The sequence below is a fragment of the Pseudophryne corroboree genome, chromosome 1 (assembly GCF_028390025.1).
Source record: "Pseudophryne corroboree isolate aPseCor3 chromosome 1, aPseCor3.hap2, whole genome shotgun sequence".
Classification (NCBI taxonomy): Eukaryota; Metazoa; Chordata; class Amphibia; order Anura; family Myobatrachidae; genus Pseudophryne; species Pseudophryne corroboree.
This window is the reverse complement of record NC_086444.1, coordinates 701,822,190-701,839,980: the sequence shown is the minus strand read 5'-3', so window position 1 is coordinate 701,839,980 and position 17,791 is coordinate 701,822,190. Positions and strand designations below refer to the sequence as shown.

Below are 17,791 nucleotides of genomic sequence, written 5' to 3'. Positions count from 1 at the left end.
AGAAGTGCGAACGAAAGATTAGCAGAACTGCACAGGAAAAATGTCATGCCGTTTCTGAGTAGCTCCAGACCTACTCCTACCTTGCGATCACCTCAGTCAGTTTAGTTCCTGCTTTGACGCAGTTTAGTTCCACGCCCTGCGTTTGGCCAGCTACTCCCCCGTTTCCCCAGCCACTCCTGCGTTTTTGCCTGGCACGCCTGCGTTTTTTAGCACACCCCCTGAAAACGCTGAGTTGCCGCCCAGAAACACCCACTTCCTGTCAAACATACTACAAACACTCGAGTGACTGAAAAACGTCGCTCGATCCTCTGTAAAACTACAAAGTTTTGTGTGAAAGTACTTAGCACATGCACGCTGCGTACCATGCGCATGCGCATAAATGCCGATTTTCCACCTGATCGCTGTGCTGCGAAAAACGGCAACGAGCGATCAACTCGGAATGAAGGCCATGGAGAGAATACTGGGTTAGGCAAATGTCAATGGTGCTCAGTTCTTTATTCAAAGAGGATGTAATTAGCGAAGGAATAACAGGGTCTCCTGACAATGGCACTTATGTCACAATAAGGGGCTTTTGTGTGGAACAAAGTCAGTCTTTTTCAGTGCAGTGCTTGATGAACCTTTGTATAATAAGCTCAGCCCTTCCAGCAATAACTATCTGTCTGATAATGTGCACAAAACTCAGTTCTTTAGCACAAATATTTCTCTGATACTTGTATTAAACTTAGTCCTTATTTAGCTCTCTTTCTATGGGTCTTAACTGGCACAATATGGTGTTGCTGGCTGCACCCTTTTTAAATACTGTTTGGTCTGTAACACAGGTGGCGGAGGCTGAGGGGCACACTTGCCTAAGGCTGGCTGGCAGTTTCAAACTACTCAGTCAGTCCCGGGGAACGGAGGTTCAAGCTGGCTACACTTGCCGTAATGGCTCTTGAATGTCTCAAGATGGCCGCGGCGTCTGCGCCTCTCACCAGGCCTGGTGGTTTCTGGTCCTCCGGCTGCAGAGTCTCAACACCTGCTATCCGGAAACACTTCCCCGGTAACCCCCCTCTGCTCTCCTTCACCAGTGCTGCTCTCACCACCTAGCATCCTGCTGCTGTCTACAACACTCAGCTCCTGCTCTGCTCTGTATTCCCCTGCCTTCTATCACACAACACACTCTCCAAGTACCGGGGTGCCACACAATAGCCCATTAGAGAGAATGGAAACAAAACCCCTCCTTCACTTCAGAAGCACTTCACACAACAGTAGAGATAGAAGCTTTAGGGGTCTATTTGCTAAGCCTTGGATGGAGATAAAGTGGATGGAGATTAAGTACCAGCCAATTTGTTCCTGCAGGACTGCAGCCACCAGGTAAAATCCGCCACCCTGCTCACTGTCTGTGAAACCATATGCACTGCACTGGCTTTACTGTGACTAACAGAGTCTTCCTATTGGAAGTACTAACTGTCAATCACAAACACTACAGGCAGTCCCACTGGGAGGTATTTCATATCTCTGTGACTGCCAGACCGGGCTCCAATAGGCAGAGAGCTGGCTTCCTGTAGGAAGCCAGCTTCCTGCCTCGTCAGCCCTAGCTGGCTTCTATGGACTGCAGATGATGCAGTCCACTAAAGCTGGTGTTTGCGCATGCGCAGTCAAGCTGCCGCTTGTGCGCATGCACCAGGTCCAGCTTCAGTCAGCTTCATTATGCAGGTGTCGGGATGGCCAGCAGCGGTGGCAGCAGGGCTCTCTTACTCCTCAGACGGACCAGGCAGCGGCAGCCCCTCTCCTCCGCACAGGTAGGAGCAGCCGCTGAGATATATATATATAATTATATATATATATTGCAAGAATTGGTGAATTCAAGCGCCCAAGAGTGTAGTGAGTATATCAAGGGGAGAGAAGGTATAAAAGAAAGGGATGGTAAGAACTGGCTTAGGTCACTTATCTGGTAACAAGAGAAGCTCTGCTCAAGCAGCACTCTTTTGTGGCTTAATACATGCGACTAAAACAGAAGAAAGCAAACATAGTGTGTACCGTTCAAGATTTCATATTGTGTCACTGCATAGTTTCACAGGCCTAATTAGGGAACCAGCTTATTCCCAAAACACAATCAATTTGCAGCCTGAGCAGTGTATATATTAAAAATACAAAAATGTAATACACATAATAACATAAGAATACATAAAATAGCTGAATAAAAGAATAAAAAATTATATAGAGCTTATCTGTCCATAAGAATGGCTGTAAGGCATGCGTACAGAATTAAAAATTGTATGAAGCTTATCTGTCCATAAAAGGAGATGTCTGCAGGTAGTGCCAACGCGTTTCGTCTGTCAGTAACAGGACTTCACCAAGGTGATGGACACACTGAGCAAGCATGCTCTATTAATACCCAAAGATGGCAATTGATGATGACATCACTTCCTGTGATGAGTTTTACTAGAGCACTAGAGAAAATGATTTTTAATATTCTAAATGGCACTCAAAAGGTGACAGATAGACTTAGATAGGAGAAGACCAGGAAAAACGAAAGAACCAGTATCAATATCACAAAGTAGCGGCCCTGCCATCTGAAATAGCGGTGAAACGCATGTGGAACGCATGCGTCATTTCCGGCCGGCGTGATTAGCTTATATTGTAATAAAGTGCAGCTATCATATAAGTGGGAATAGAAGGTTATAGCTGGTGACTATTATATCATAAAATGAACGAAGTAAGCTATTAAAAAGAGAGAAGCTATTAGAAAGAGAGAAAGGCTGTGATACGCACCGCCGTGATGGTGATGTCACTTCCATTCTAAATACGGAAGTGAGTGGGCGGGTGAAGGTGATGTGAAACGCACCGCCATGACAGTAACGTCACCTCCGTCCTAAACACGGAAGTGCACGGCCGGGTAAATGTGTTGTTTTCGTTAATGCGGTGAACCGCACCGCCATTAACTTCCGGCCATGATGAAAGTGAATGTGCACAAAGTACAGCCGCGGTGAAACGCACCGCCATTACTATAGCATGATGCTGCGGAAGTGCACATTTATTGTGATAACCAACATAATTATAATAAAGAAACATTTAAAGTGATTATTTATCAAGTGTTTAAAGTAGAGGCTTATTGTAAGGCTAATATAGTCTGCTCTTTAATTGAGACACACCGCCAAATTTATGGTGAGGTGCAACAGATAGTAATATTTTAAAGTGACAGTGTTATATATATATAACGTGGTATTGTTTTGAGTGCAATTAGATATAATTAATTCATCACTACAGTAGTACTAATGATTTTATATATATATATATTGTAAACAGGACCTAGACCAATTAATTTTTCAAAAAAGAACAGTATATCAAATCCAATAATAAGATCTCATTCTCTTTTAATCATTCCGATGTCAATTGTTTGAAGGTTCATAAATCATGTCTTTAAACTTTGTCTTTGCACATCGCTTAGAGTCCTATTATGCTTCTTTCCAAAGTCGTCTTGTCTAATATCAACGTCTGGTGGAGAGTTTATAATTGTTTTCTGAAAAAGAACCATAGGATGGCTAATGACATTGAGTCTGAACTGGATGTAAATTTACATATTAATAGAAGAAGAAAAAGGAAAAAAACAAATATTCTACATAATTTTGTGCAAGAGGAAATATAGTGTGTGAAGGAATGGAGTGTCAAAGAAAAAGAGCAATTTCAAAAGCTCCATTTAATCCTAGAGGTGATAGAGTCTTTAGTTCATGGATCCAGAACATTTCTCGTTTAGAGAGCTTATTTAGGATATCTCCCCTCTTTCTCCAAGTTTCACCAGTTCAATTGCTTTAAATGAAATATCTTCGGGGTTCGATTTATGTTTTTCTGTAAAGTGTTTGGAGACCGTGTGGTTGTCTATCTTATTTTTGATGTTTCTGATATGCTCTTGGATTCGTAGCTTTAACACCCTTTTCGTCTTTCCGACGTATTTAAATCCACATGTGCACTCCAGTAGGTTTATTATCATTGTTGAATTACAGTTTAGGTAATCTTTAATACTGTATTCTGGTATTGTTGTGATTAGTGAATTTTTTCCTATTCGGATGAAGATATTTACAAATTTTGCAGTTTTTACATTTATAGCATTCTTTGCAGTTTATGAAAGTGCTGTTTCCAAATTTATTCTTACTTGTAAATGACGTGGTGCCAAGATGTCCTTCAAGTTACTAGTTTTCTGGAATACAATGTCTGGTTTTGGTGGGAGAATTTCTTTTAAGATTGGATCCATTAATAAGATGTTCCTGTGCTTGTTGATGGATTTTCTGATATTCTGTTCTTGATTGCTGAATGTGGTGATGAAGGGAGTGAAGTTTTCAGATTTCTTCTGTACTTGTTTGTTGAATAATTCTGTTCTTTGTTTGTTGGCTGTTTTTTCTAATGCTTTATTTATCACATGTTCTGGATATTTCCTTTCTTTAAATCTGGTGGCATATGTTGTTAGTTGATTTTGGCAATCTTGTTCATTGCTGCAGTTGCATTTAATGCGATAGAACTGAGAATATGGGATGTTGGTTTTCCAATTCTGAGCGTGGCAACATTTGAAATGAAGATAACTGTTGGTATCCACTTCTTTTATATGGTTACTTGTTATGATCTTTGATTTGGTACTTGAAAAAGTTAGATCCAGGTAATGTACACTTTCTTTACTGATCTCTTATGTAAACTTCAAGTTATATTGATTTGTGGTGAGTAATTGAAAAAAACATCTGAATAGTTCCTCCTCTCCTTCCCAGATAATCAGAATATCATCTATATATCGTTTATAGACAATCAGATTTTTCAGGTATGGATTGTTGTTATAAATGCACTCTTCTTCCCATGAGCCCATTAGTAAATTAGAAAAACTGGGCGCAAATGACGTGCCCATGGCCATTCCACAAATTTGTAGGAAGAAGATCCGCTGGAATATAAAGTAGTTATGACCCAGGATGAATTTCATGAAATCACAAATTGCATTCTTGTGAGTCATTGATAGTTCTGGGTCTTTATCCAGGAATCTTCTGCAGGCTTCTATTCCCTTCTCATGAACAATGGAGGTGTATAAGCTTTGCACGTCTATAGTAATCCAAAGGTAGGAATCCTTCCATTCAACTGAGGACAGTATGTTGATTACGCTATTGGTGTCTTTCAAAAAAGATGGTAAGTTGATTACATATTTGCACAAAAAGATGTCTACATATTCCGATAGATGACTAGTAAGGGAGTCGATCCCTGCAATAATAGGTCTGCCTTGTGGCTTTGAGAGGTTCTTGTGTATCTTTGGGAGATAGTAAAATGTTGGAATTATGGGTGTTGTCATCATAAGATACTGGAATTCATTTTTATCCAAAATGTTGTTATGAAAGTAATGTACCAGTAAGATTCTAAGTTCTTCTACATAAGAATTGGTGGGATCTTGTGGAAGCTGTTTGTAAGAGGATGTATCATGTAAAAGGCGTAGAGCTTCAAATTCATATGCATCTCTGTCTAGGAGTACAATGCCTCCTCCTTTGTCCGCCTGCTTGATAATTTCATTAATTTCTTGCAGATATTTAAGGGCTTCTTTTTCTTTATTCTTCAAATTGGAAAAAGGAGGTTTCTTTAGTTCAATGTCACATAGGCCTTTTCTCACTAGTTCCTGAAATACATTTATATGGTTACCTTTAGATTCCAGGGGATAGAATTTAGATTTCCATTTAAGGCACCAAGTCATTTACAAAGTAAGAATAAATCTGGAAACAGCACTTTCATAGTCTGCAAAGGATGCTATAAATGTGGAAACTGCAATATCTGTAAATATCTTCATCCGAATAGGAAAAAATTCACTAATCACGACAATACCAAAGAATACAGTATTAAAGATTACCTAAACTGTAATTCAACAATGATAATATACCTACTGGAGTGCACATGTGGATTTAAATACGTCGGAAAGACGAAAAGGGTGTTAAAGCTACGAATCCAAGAGCATATCAGAAACATCAAAAATAAGATAGACAACCACACGGTCTCCAAACACTTTACAGAAAAACATAAATCGAACCCCGAAGATATTTCATTTAAAGCAATTGAACTGGTGAAACTTGGAGAAAGAGGGGAGATATCCTAAATAAGCTCTCTAAATGAGAAATGTTCTGGATCCATGAACTAAAGACTCTATCACCTCTAGGACAGAGGCGTCACTCACCTCTGTGACACCCGGTGCGGCAGCGAGGAGAAAAGAGGCGGGGCTTTGCGGGAACGGGCGGGGCTTAAAAAGAGGGGCGGGGCTTCGCGGGTGGAACCTATTTTTACACCATTGCAGGTACGCAAAGGGGGCGGGGCTTTGCGGAGGGGCGGGGCTTCACGTCCCGACACCCGTTTTTTTTTTAACTGGGGGGTGTGGGAGGTGAGGGCTGACTCTCGGGAGGTGCTGTCCCTGCAGTGCTGGCTCCTACAAAGTGACAGGAGCCGAGTGCTGCACATAATATAACAGTGCAGCACTCGGCTTCTGTCACTCTGCAGGAGCCGGCATTTTGGTGTCACCCCTCGGCGGGTGACACCCGGGAGCGGGCCGCACCCCCCGCACCCTCCTTGTGACGCCACTGCTCTAGGATTAAATGGAGCTTTTGAAATTGCTCTTTTTCTTTGACACTCCATTCCTTCACACACTATATTTCCTCTTGCACAAAATTATGTAGAATATTTGTTTTTTTCTTTTTTCTTCTTCTATTAATATGTAAATTTACATCCAGTTCAGACTCAATGTCATTAGCCATCCTATGGTTCTTTTTCAGAAAACAATTATAAACTCTCCACCAGACGTTGATATTAGACAAGACGACTTTGGAAAGAAGCATAATAGGACTCTAAGCGATGTGCAAAGACAAAGTTTAAAGACATGATTTATGAACCTTCAAACAATTGACATCGGAATGATTAAAAGAGAATGAGATCTTATTATTGGATTTGATATACTGTTCTTTTTTGAAAAATTAATTGGTCTAGGTCCTGTTTACAATATATATATATATATATATAAAATCATTAGTACTACTGTAGTGATGAATTAATTATATCTAATTGCACTCAAAACAATACCACGTTATATATATATAACACTGTCACTTTAAAATATTACTATCTGTTGCACCTCACCATAAATTTGGCGGTGTGTCTCAATTAAAGAGCAGACTATATTAGCCTTACAATAAGCCTCTACTCTAAACACTTGATAAATAATCACTTTAAATGTTTCTTTATTAAAATTATGTTGGCTATCACAATCAATGTGCACTTCCGCGTCATCACGCTATAGTAATGGCGGTGCGTTTCACCGCTGCTGTACTTTGTGCACATTCACTTTCATCATGGCCGGAAGTTAATGGCGGTGCGGTTCACCGCATTAACGAACACAACACATTTACCCGGCCGTGCACTTCCGTATTTAGGACGGAGGTGACGTTACTGTCATGGCGGTGCATTTCACATCACCTTCACCCGCCCACTCACTTCCGTATTTAGAATGGAAGTGACGTCACCGTCACGGCGGTGCGTATCACAGCCACTCTCTCTAATAGCTTCTCTTTTCTTAATAGCTTACTTCTTTCGTTCATTTTATGATATAATAGTCACCAGCTATAACCTTCTATTCCCACTTATATGATAGCTGCACTTTATTACAATATAAGCTAATCATGCCGGCCGGAAATTACACATGCGTTGCACCGCTATTTCCGACGGCAGGGCCGCTACTTTGTGATATTGATACTGGTTCTTTAGTTCTCCTGGTCTTCTCCTATCTAAGTCTATCTGTCACCTTTTGAGTGCCATTTAGAATATTAAAAATCGTTTTCTCTAGTGCTCTAGTAAAACTCATCACAGGAAGTGATGTCATCATCAATTGCCATCTTTGGGTATAAATAGAGCATGCTTGCTCAGTGTGTCCATCCCCTTGATGAAGTCCTGTTGCTGACGGACGAAACGCGTTGGCACTACCTGCAGACATCTCCTTTTATGGACAGATAAGCTTCATACAATTTTTAATTCTGTACGCATGCCTTACAGCCATTCTTATGGACAGATAAGCTTTATATAATTTTTTATTCTGTACGCATGTTATTCAGCTATTTTATGTATTCTTATGTTATTATGTGTATTACATTTTTGTATTTTTAATATATACACTGCTCAGGCTGCAAATTGATTGTGTTTTGGGAATAAGCTGGCTCCCTAATTAGGCCTGTGAGACTATGCAGTGACACAATATGAAATCTTGAACGGTACACACTATGTTTGCTTTCTTCTGTTTTATTCGCATGTATTAAGCCACAAAAGAGTGCTGCTTGAGCAGAGCTTCTCTTGTTACCAGATAAGTGACCTAAGCCAGTTCTTATCATCCCTTTCTTTTATACCTTCTCTCCCCTTGATATACTCACTACACTCTTGGGCACTTGTATCCACCAACTCTTGCAACAAATTATATGTGCATGCCAAGCACATGTCTTTGTACTATAAGCTGCTGCTCATATAATATATTGAGAAGTGTTTTTATTTTCTACAAGGGTTACACATACTCATGGTATAGAATCACAAAATTGCACCTAAGCGCCGTAGTCTTCATTTATATATATATATATATATATATATATATATATATTATTATATATTATTATTATTATTATTATTATTATTATTACATTTTATTTCTAAGGTGCCACATGTGTTTCGCAGCGCCGTACAAAGGACAGTAAAGGGGACAAAACATTGCATTACAGTAAATAAATAACAGAAATAGAGTACAGGTAACAGAGCACCACACATTCTCAAGACATAATACAGCTAAGATGTAAGTATTGAGGGAGTGATCATCGTACTACTAGAGGCTGGTGGCCATAGATGGAGATGAGCCTTTACTAGCAGGATAAAGATGGTCGTTGAGTAGGGGAGAGCTGTGAGTGAAATGTGTTGAGACGAGGGCTTAGATAACAAGAGGAAAGAGGGCCCTGCTCTAAAGAGCTAACAATCTAATGGGGAGGGGCAACAGGCAGATGACAAGAGGTGCGCCAAGTGGGAGGTAGCCTGATGGCAGTATGCAAGTAAAGCTGAGATGTTCACGGCATGAGGCAGGGGGGTGGAGGCGTGGCTTCAGCACTGGGTTATACATCAGGAGGGTATGCTTTGATGAATAGGTGGGTTTTTAGTGCCCGTTTGAAGCTTTGCAAGGTTGGGGACAGTCTAATGGAGCGGGGGAGTGCGTTCCACTGAAGGGGTGCAGCACGGGCAAAATCCTGAACTCGTGCATGGGAAGCAGTGACCAGGGCGGTGGAGAGGCGACGGTCATTAGTCGACCGTAGGGGGCGGGAGGGAGTATGAAGGGAAAGGAGGTTGGAGATGTAGGGAGCAGTGGAATTAGAGATGGCCTTGTATGTGAGGGTGAGGAGTTTGAAGAGGATTCTGTAGGGGAATGGGAGCCAGTGTAGATTTTGTTGAAGGGGAGTGGCAGATGTGGTGCGGCGGGAGAGGAAGATAAGCCTAGCTGCGGAGTTCAGGACAGATTGGAGGGGAGCAAGATGGGAGCAAGCGAGGCCAGTGAGGAGGACATTGCAGTAGTCAAGTCGTGAGATGACCAGTGAATGGATGATGAGTTTAGTTGCACTCTGGGAGAGATATGGCCTGATACGAGCAATGTTGCGTAGCTGGAAACGACAGGATTGTGCCAGAGCTTGGATGTGGGGTGCAAAGGCGAGGGAAGAGTCAAGAGTGACGCCCAGGCAGCGGAGTTGGGGAACGGGGGAGATGGTGGTGTTGTCAACAATGATGGAGATATTGGTCGGGGGTGTTGCTCTGGATGGGGGGAAGATGATGAGTTCCGTTTTGTCCATGTTGAGCTTTAGAAAGCGTTCAGACATCCAGGAGGAGATTGCAGAGAGGCAGCTGGAAACCTGAGAGAGGACAGAGGGGGACAGATCAGGAGATGAGAGGTAGAGTTGTGTGTCATCAGCATAGAGGTGGTATTGAAGGCCAAATGAGTTAATGAGCGCACCCAGGGAAGAGGTATACAGGGAGAACAGAAGGGGTCCAAGGACAGAACCCTGAGGGACACCAACAGGAAGGATGGAAGGGTGTGAGGTGATGCTGGAGGCAGACACAGAGAAGGAGCGGTTAGTGAGGTAAGAAGAAAACCAGTCAAGGACAGTGCTAGAGAGGCCAGCGTTTTGGAGTGTGCCGAGGAGGAGAGGATGATCTACGGTGTCAAAGGCAGCAGAGAGGTCCAGAAGGATGAGCAGAGAGAAGTGGCCCCTGGATTTGGCTGAAAGCAGGTCATCGGTGACTTTCTCCAGGGCAGTCTCAGTTGAGTGGAGTGGGCGAAAGCCAGATTGTAGTGGATCGAGGATGGAGTTGTCAGAGAGGTAGCTTGTGAGATGGCTGTAGACTAGTCGTTCAAGTAATTTGGAGGCAAAAGGGAGAAGAGAGATGGGGCGGTAGTTAGTGGGTGATGAGGGGTCGAGGTTGGGTTTTTTGAGAATAGGTGAGACCAGAGCATGTTTGAATGGTGAGGGGAAGATGCCGGTGGAGAGGGACAGGTTAAAGAGGTGAGCAAGGTGGGAGCAGGCAGTGGGGGAGAGGAGAAGACGGGAGGGAAGGGGGTCCAGGGGGCAGGTGGTGGGGGGGAGGATAAGATGAGGGAGTGGACTTCCTTTTCTGAAGGACAGGGTGGGATAGATGGAGGGGAGGGATAAAGGGGGCAGGGGGGTAGCAGAGAGGTGACGGCGGAAGATGTCGTGTCGGATATCCTCAATTTTGGAGATGAAGAAGGAGGCAAAGTCAGTAGCAGTGAGGGATGATGGGAGGGGAGGAGGAGGGGGGCGAAGGAGAGTGTTGAAAGTTTCAAAGAGACGGCGTGGACAGGAGGACTGAGAAGAGATGAGTGCTTTGAAAAAGGATTGCTTGGCGAGGGAAAGAGCAGAGCTGTAGGAGGAGAGAATAAACTTGAAATGGAGGAAGTCCGGCAGAGAGTGAGATTTCCTCCAGGAGCGTTCAGCGGAGCGTGAGCATTTTTGTAAGAAACGTGTTAGTTTGGTGTGCCGGGGTTGGGGTTTGGAGCGGCGGAGGGGGACAGAGGAGAGGGGGGCCACAGAGTCGAGAGCAGCGGTTAGGGAAGAGTTATAGAAGGTGGCTGCCTGGTTGGGACAAGTCATAGTGGAAAGAGGAGAGAGGAAAGTCTCGAGGGAGGACATGAAAGTGGGGTTGAGAGACCAGAGATTGCGTCTGGTGGTGGTGGGTCTGGGCGTGGAGAGGAGGAGGGAGGATGAGAGGGTGAAATAGAGCAGATGGTTGTCAGAGAGAGGGAAGGAAGAGTTTGAGAAATCAGAGAGATCACATCGGTGGGTGAAGACAAGGTCGAGAGAGTGGCCGAGATTGTGAGTAGGGGTGGAGGTCCATTGAGAAAGTCCAAAGGAGGTGGAAAGGGCGAGAAGATTAGTGGAAGCGGCATTAGTGATGTCAATAGGGATGTTAAAGTCTCCGAGGATGACAGAGGGGAGGTCGGAGGAGAGAAAGTGGGGAAGCCAGGCAGCAAAGTTGTCAAGGAAAGGTTAACAGTGGCCAGGGGGGTGGTAGATCACTGCCACAAGGAGGTGAATGGGGTAGAAGAGGCGGATAGTCTGGACCTCGAAGGTGGAGAAGGTGAGAGAGGGCTCAGGTGGGATGACACGAAAGGTGCAGTTAGGGGAGAGAAGGACGCCCACGCCTCCACCCTGGCGACCATCAGTTCTGACTGTGTGGGTGAAGGAGAGGCCTCCGTAGGAGAGGGCAGCAGGGGAGGTGGTGTCAGAGGAGGAGAGCCAGGTTTCAGTGATGGCGAGAAGGTGAAAAGAGTGTGAGATGAAGAGGTCGTGGATAGTTGGCAGCTTGTTGCAGATTGATCTAGCATTCCAGAGTGCACAGGAGAAAGGAAGGGAGGGGACAGGGGAGATAGGGATAAGGTTGGCTGGGTTCTGAGTGTGGGTGATTTTGAATTTGGGGGGTGAGACCTGGCAGTGAGGATTGGTATGTGACAGGATTGAGGAGCCATAATTTGGTACAGTAGTGTTCAGGGGAATAGAATGGTGTAGGTGTAATATAGAATGAACAAGGAGAATGTGTATATATATATATATATATATATATATATATATAAATAGATGGATAAATATATATATATATATACTGTATATATACATAGATATATCTATCTATATATATATATACATACATGGTCACATTCTTATGACCTCCTACATTTGACGTCGGCAGCACATAGCCCAGGAAGTATGTCACGTGTCGTACGCTGGCTTGGTGGGTATATAAGGTGTGTGATAGGCCTTCTGCACATATATCAGTTGTTGCTGTCATGGGTGAAAGGTAATGTAATTGCGATCGAATCACTGATTTGTGGAAGCCCCCCTTCAACCGCAACCAGGCTGCAAGGGCAGGCGCAGAGCAGCCATTTTTTGGGTTGCAGTGGCCTCATGTGATGTCATGCGACCGTCCAGAACCCGCCCCCATTTCCTATGACATTCCCATGCAACGCGAAGTCAACGCCCCTGCAAGGCAGCCCCGTGAACGCCTCTGTCTCTCAATCAGGCAGAGGAGTTCGCGTCAATGCAATGCAATTGCATTTTCCCAGCTGCGTATTTGCAGTGGCCGCAAACACGGGAGAATGCAGTCGTTTTGCATTAGTGGTGTGATCTGAATACGGTCCTAAGCCTTAGAGAGATAAAGTAGATGGAGATAAAGTACCAGCCAATCAGCTCCTGATTTTACAGGCTGAGTTTGAAAAATGACATTTAGGAGCTGATTAGTTGGAACTAACAGCATGAGATCAGATCTAAACTGCACATGCGTCTGAGCCACACTGCGCCGGCACAACGGATGTCTGCTACGGGGATCGGCACCCTGCAACGGGATGATGCGAAGGATCCAGTTGCACGGGCGTTTGCAAGGAGATTGACAGGAAGAGGACGTTTGTGGGTGGCAACTGAGTGTTTTCCGGGAGTGCCCGGAAAAAACGCAGGTGGGCTCAGGCTTTTTGAGGGAGGGTATCTGACATCAGCTCCGGCCCCAATCAGGAGGATTCAATCGCAGTGGCTGAGTAAGTCCTGGGCTGCGCAGAGACTGCACAAACAGATATTTGTGCAGCTCTGCTAATGAAGCGATCGCACACTTGCACAGCATTATCCTCTCCTCCTGTAGGCCGCGACTATCTGATCGCAGGGCAGCAAAAAACGCAGCCCAGCGATCAGATCTGAATTAGGCCCTTTATCTTTATCCCCTCTCTCCAAGGCTTAGTACATACATCCCTTAAAGCCTTAGATAAATTCATATTTAATGTGATGCTTTAACGTGTACTGAAATAAAAGTCATATTGCATATTGTTGACAATGAATGGATACAAGTGATGGAAAGGTTGGCATCCAGTAGCGTGTCCATGGGACCTCTACCGCACACCCTGCCATTTCCCTAGAGACCTGTGCTTGCACACTAGACTCTGGGACAGCGCTAGGGTAGTAACTCTAGGACCCTAAGTCTCTGCGCCGATGACTAGAGAAGAGGAGACCCAAACAAAACTGCACACAGGCACTCGCATTTCTTAATATGACCCTGTTGGCATCTCCATATTGAAATCTTCGAGAAGAGAATTAAAGTACATTGAAGGAATAGCAGAACCTCTTCCAATAAGTACCTCATGGTAAATCTTCTGTAACCCATTACAGATAATAATGATGATGGTTGCAGCTGTGAAAAATAGTGGGTGGTGTGACTTGCCACTTGAAGCATTACAGATCCTCACATTAGAACTATGGATATTTGCATTAGCATAGGTTTGGCTTCCTCTGCATTATGGCCCTCATTCCGAGTTGTTCGCTCGCAAGGCGATTTTAGCAGAGTTACACACGCTAAGCCGCCGCCTACTGGGAGTGAATCTTAGCTTCTTAAAATTGCGAACGATGTATTCGCAATATTGCGATTACAAACTACTTAGCAGTTTCAGAGTAGCTTCAGACTTACTCGGCATCTGCGATCAGTTCAGTGCTTGTCGTTCCTGGTTTGACGTCACAAACACACCCAGCGTTCGCCCAGACACTCCCCCGTTTCTCCAGCCACTCCTGCGTTTTTTCCGGAAACGGTAGCGTTTTCATCCACACGCCCATAAAACGCCGTGTTTCCGCCCAGTAACACCCATTTCCTGTCAATCACATTACGTTCGCCGGAGCGAAGAAAAAGCTGTGAGTAAAAAAACTATCTTCATAGCAAAATTACTTGGCGCAGTCGCAGTGCGAACATTGCGCATGCGTACTAAGCAGAAAAACGCTGCGATGCGAAGAAAATTACCGAGCGAACGACTCGGAATGAGGGCCTATGTTTTGCGTCAAACTTAGAATGAACTTCTTAGGCTGGGCAGCCTGGGTACAAACCTAAATAATATCGACACGATTTGTCATATTGTAACGACAAATTGTGCATATAGTTTAGTGTGTATGCTCGATTGCGTGCTTCCTTGGGTTGCATATGAGATCTTTTGGTTGATTGTGCTGCATGGTCAATAAAAAGATATCGTATGCATGTTTATTAGGGATGGAACAAGATGCTCAAATGTGTACCCGGGCTTAGTGTATAAATGGATTCAGCAGGGCCGGCGCTACCACTAGGCAGCTTTAGGCAGCTGCCTATGGGCGGCGACCACTGGAGGGCGGCACCGCACAGTGAATGAAAGAGAGAAAGCTTCAGCTCAGCCAAACTCCTCCTATTCTTTAAAAAATAAGCAGCAGCTCGTGGGCGCCCACCAAGTCTGTCTGTCTTCAACGTGAGTGACTGACTGTGTGAGTCCCTGTTTATGCAACCCTGCCGCCCCCCTCCCCCCCCTACCTCTACGATAGCAGCACCCGGCATTATATAGTGGAATGTTCAATCAGGCAGTTGTGCTACCGCATGTGTTCCCGACTGTAGTCCCACTGCACATGGGTGATCATTCCGAGTTGTTCGCTCGTTATTTTTCTTTCGCAACGGAGCGATTAGTCGCTAATGCGCATGCGCAATGTCCGCAGTGCGACTGCGGCAAGTAAATTTGCTATGCAGTTAGGTATTTTACTCACGGCATTACGAGGTTTTTTCTTCGTTCTGGTGATCGTAATGTGATTGACAGGAAGTGGGTGTTTCTGGGCGGAAACTGGCCGTTTTATGGGTGTGTGCGAAAAAATGCTACCGTTTCTGGGAAAAACGCGGGAGTGGCTGGAGAAACGGAGGAGTGTCTGGGCGAACGCTGGGTGTGTTTGTGACATCAAACCAGGAACGACAAGCACTGAACTGATCGCAGATGCCGAGTAAGTCTCGAGCTACTCAGAAACTGCTAAGAAGTGTCTATTCGCAATTTTGCTAATATTTCGTTCGCAATTTTGATAAGCTAAGATTCACTCCCAGTAGGCGGCGGCTTAGCGTGTGCAAAGCTGCTAAAAGCAGCTTGCGAGCGAACAACTCGGAATGAGGGCCATTATTCTTACTAGCTGGCACTGGTGCTCCCCCCACAACTGTGTCCCGCGTTATGATGCCCGCTCCCCCCCCCCCCCCGGGTTCAGTAAGCAGTCATCCGCTGCCGCATCTTTTTACCCGATCCGGCATCCGTCCCCCCCCCATCCTGAGTTTGGGCTTACAGATCAGTCACCCGCTCTGACTCTCTCCCCCCCCATGATCGGCTCCTGCAACTTTGGATCAGTTACCCGCTCCGCTCTCCCCCTCTCTTGTCACTTGTCACCTGTCGTCCCCCCCACACGGCTATTCGGCTCCCGCTGCCTCCCTCCCCCTCCTGCATCACGTCACCTTCTCTTCTCCCCACGGCTATTGGACTCCAGCTGCCTCCCTCCCTCCTGCATCTTGCTACTAGCGGTTCCTCTTTCCCTCGCAATTCAGCTCCCACATGTTGCCCCCCCCCTCCTGTATCTTGTCACTTGATTCCCCTCCCCCCGCAATTCAGCTCCCACATGTTGCCCCCCCTCCTGTATCTTGTCACTAGATTCCCCCCCACAATTCAGCTCCCACATGTTGCCCCCCCCCGCATCTTGTTGCTAGATTCCCCACCCCCCCCCGCAATTCAGCTCCCACGTGTTGCCTCCCCCCCTCCTGCATCTTGTCACTAGATTCCCCCCCACAATTCAGCTCCCACATGTTGCCCCCCCTGCATCTTGTTGCTAGATCCCCCCCCCGCAATTCAGCTCCCACATGTTGCCTCCCCCTCCTGCATCTTGTCACTAGAATCCCCCCCCGCAATTCAGCTCCCACATGTTGCCTCCCCCCCCCCCTGCATTTCGTCACTAGATTCCCCCCCCCCCGCCATTAAGCTCCCACATGTTGCCTCCCCCCTGCATCTTGTCACTAGATTCCCCCCCCCCGCAATTCAGCGCCCACATGTTGCCTCCCCCCTCCTGCATCTTGTCACTAGATCCCCCCCGCTATTCAGCTCCCACATGTTGCCCCCCCCCTCCTGCATCTCGTCACTAGATTCCCCCCCCCGCAATTCAGCTCCCACATGTTGCCTCCCCCCCTCCTGCATCTTGTCACTAGATTCCCCCCCCACAATTCAGCTCCCACATGTTGCCCCCCCCTGCATCTTGTTGCTAGATTCCCCCCCCCCCCCGCAATTCAGCTCCCACATGTTGCCTCCCCCCTCCTGCATCTTGTCTCTAGATTCCCCCCCCGCAATTCAGCTCCCACATGTTGCCTCCCCCCCCTGCATTTCGTCACTAGATCCCCCCCCCGCGCAATTAAGCTCCCACATGTTTCCTCCCCCCTGCATCTTGTCACTAGATTTCCCCCCCCCGCAATTCAGCTCCCACATGTTGCCTCCCCCCTCCTGCATCTTGTCACTAGATCCCCCCCGCAATTCAGCTCCCACATGTTGCCTCCCCCCTCCTGCATCTTGTCACTAGATCCCCCCCGCTATTCAGCTCCCACATGTTGCCCCCCCCCTCCTGCATCTCGTCACTAGATTCCCCCTTCCCCCGCAATTCAGCTCCCACATGTTGCCTCCCCCCTTCCTGCATCTCGTCACTAGATTCCCCCCTTCCGCCGCAATTCAGCTCCCACATGTTGCCTCCCCCCCTCCTGCATCTTGTTGCTAGACCCCCCCCTGCAATTCAGCTCCCACATGTTCCCCCCCCCCCCTGCATCTTGTTACTAGATTCCCCCCCACCCGCAATTGGGATCCCACATGTTGCCTCCCCCCTCCTCCTTTATCTTGTTACCAGCTCCACCCCCTCTATCAGTCTCCCGCATGGCAGGAGCACGCGCATAATTTTTCCCTCTTCCCCCTGGTGCGTTTGGTCTCCAACATCCAACATGTTACCCGCTCCCCCTGCAAGTGGGCTCGGCTCCCGCGTCTAATTACCTGATCACCCCCTACCCCCACGATTGGGCCCCCGCTTGTTTCTAACCCTCCCACCCGCGATTGAGCTCCAGCAAGATTGTTACCCACACCTCCCCACCCACGATTAGGCTCCTGCATGTTACCCAGGGCCGGCGCTACCATTAGAAAGCTTTAGGCAGCTGCCTATGGGCGCCAGCACTTGGAGGGCGGTGCTGAGTGTGCCAAAAAAAAAAGTGAGGCACCCGCGGTGCTCTCTGCTCATCCGGGTTGGACCCACATGTCCGGCGCTGTTCCCTCCTCCCTCGGCTGCGTCACTCACACCTTCCTTTCTCCCGCCCGTCGCGATGACCGGGGGCGGCGCCTTCACCAGAGTGGAAAGGAGGACTTCTTCATCTGCCGGCTCAGTCAAGTCCCAACTCGTAGCGGGACTTT

General features: G+C 46.4%; 1 protein-coding gene across 1 annotated transcript in view; it reads left to right on the top strand.

Moving 5' to 3' along the window:
• The window catches only part of MATK (megakaryocyte-associated tyrosine kinase), a 156,422-nt gene that overhangs the window by 135,623 nt on the left and 3,008 nt on the right, over positions 1-17,791 (top strand). The gene's annotated exons all lie outside the window — the stretch shown is intronic.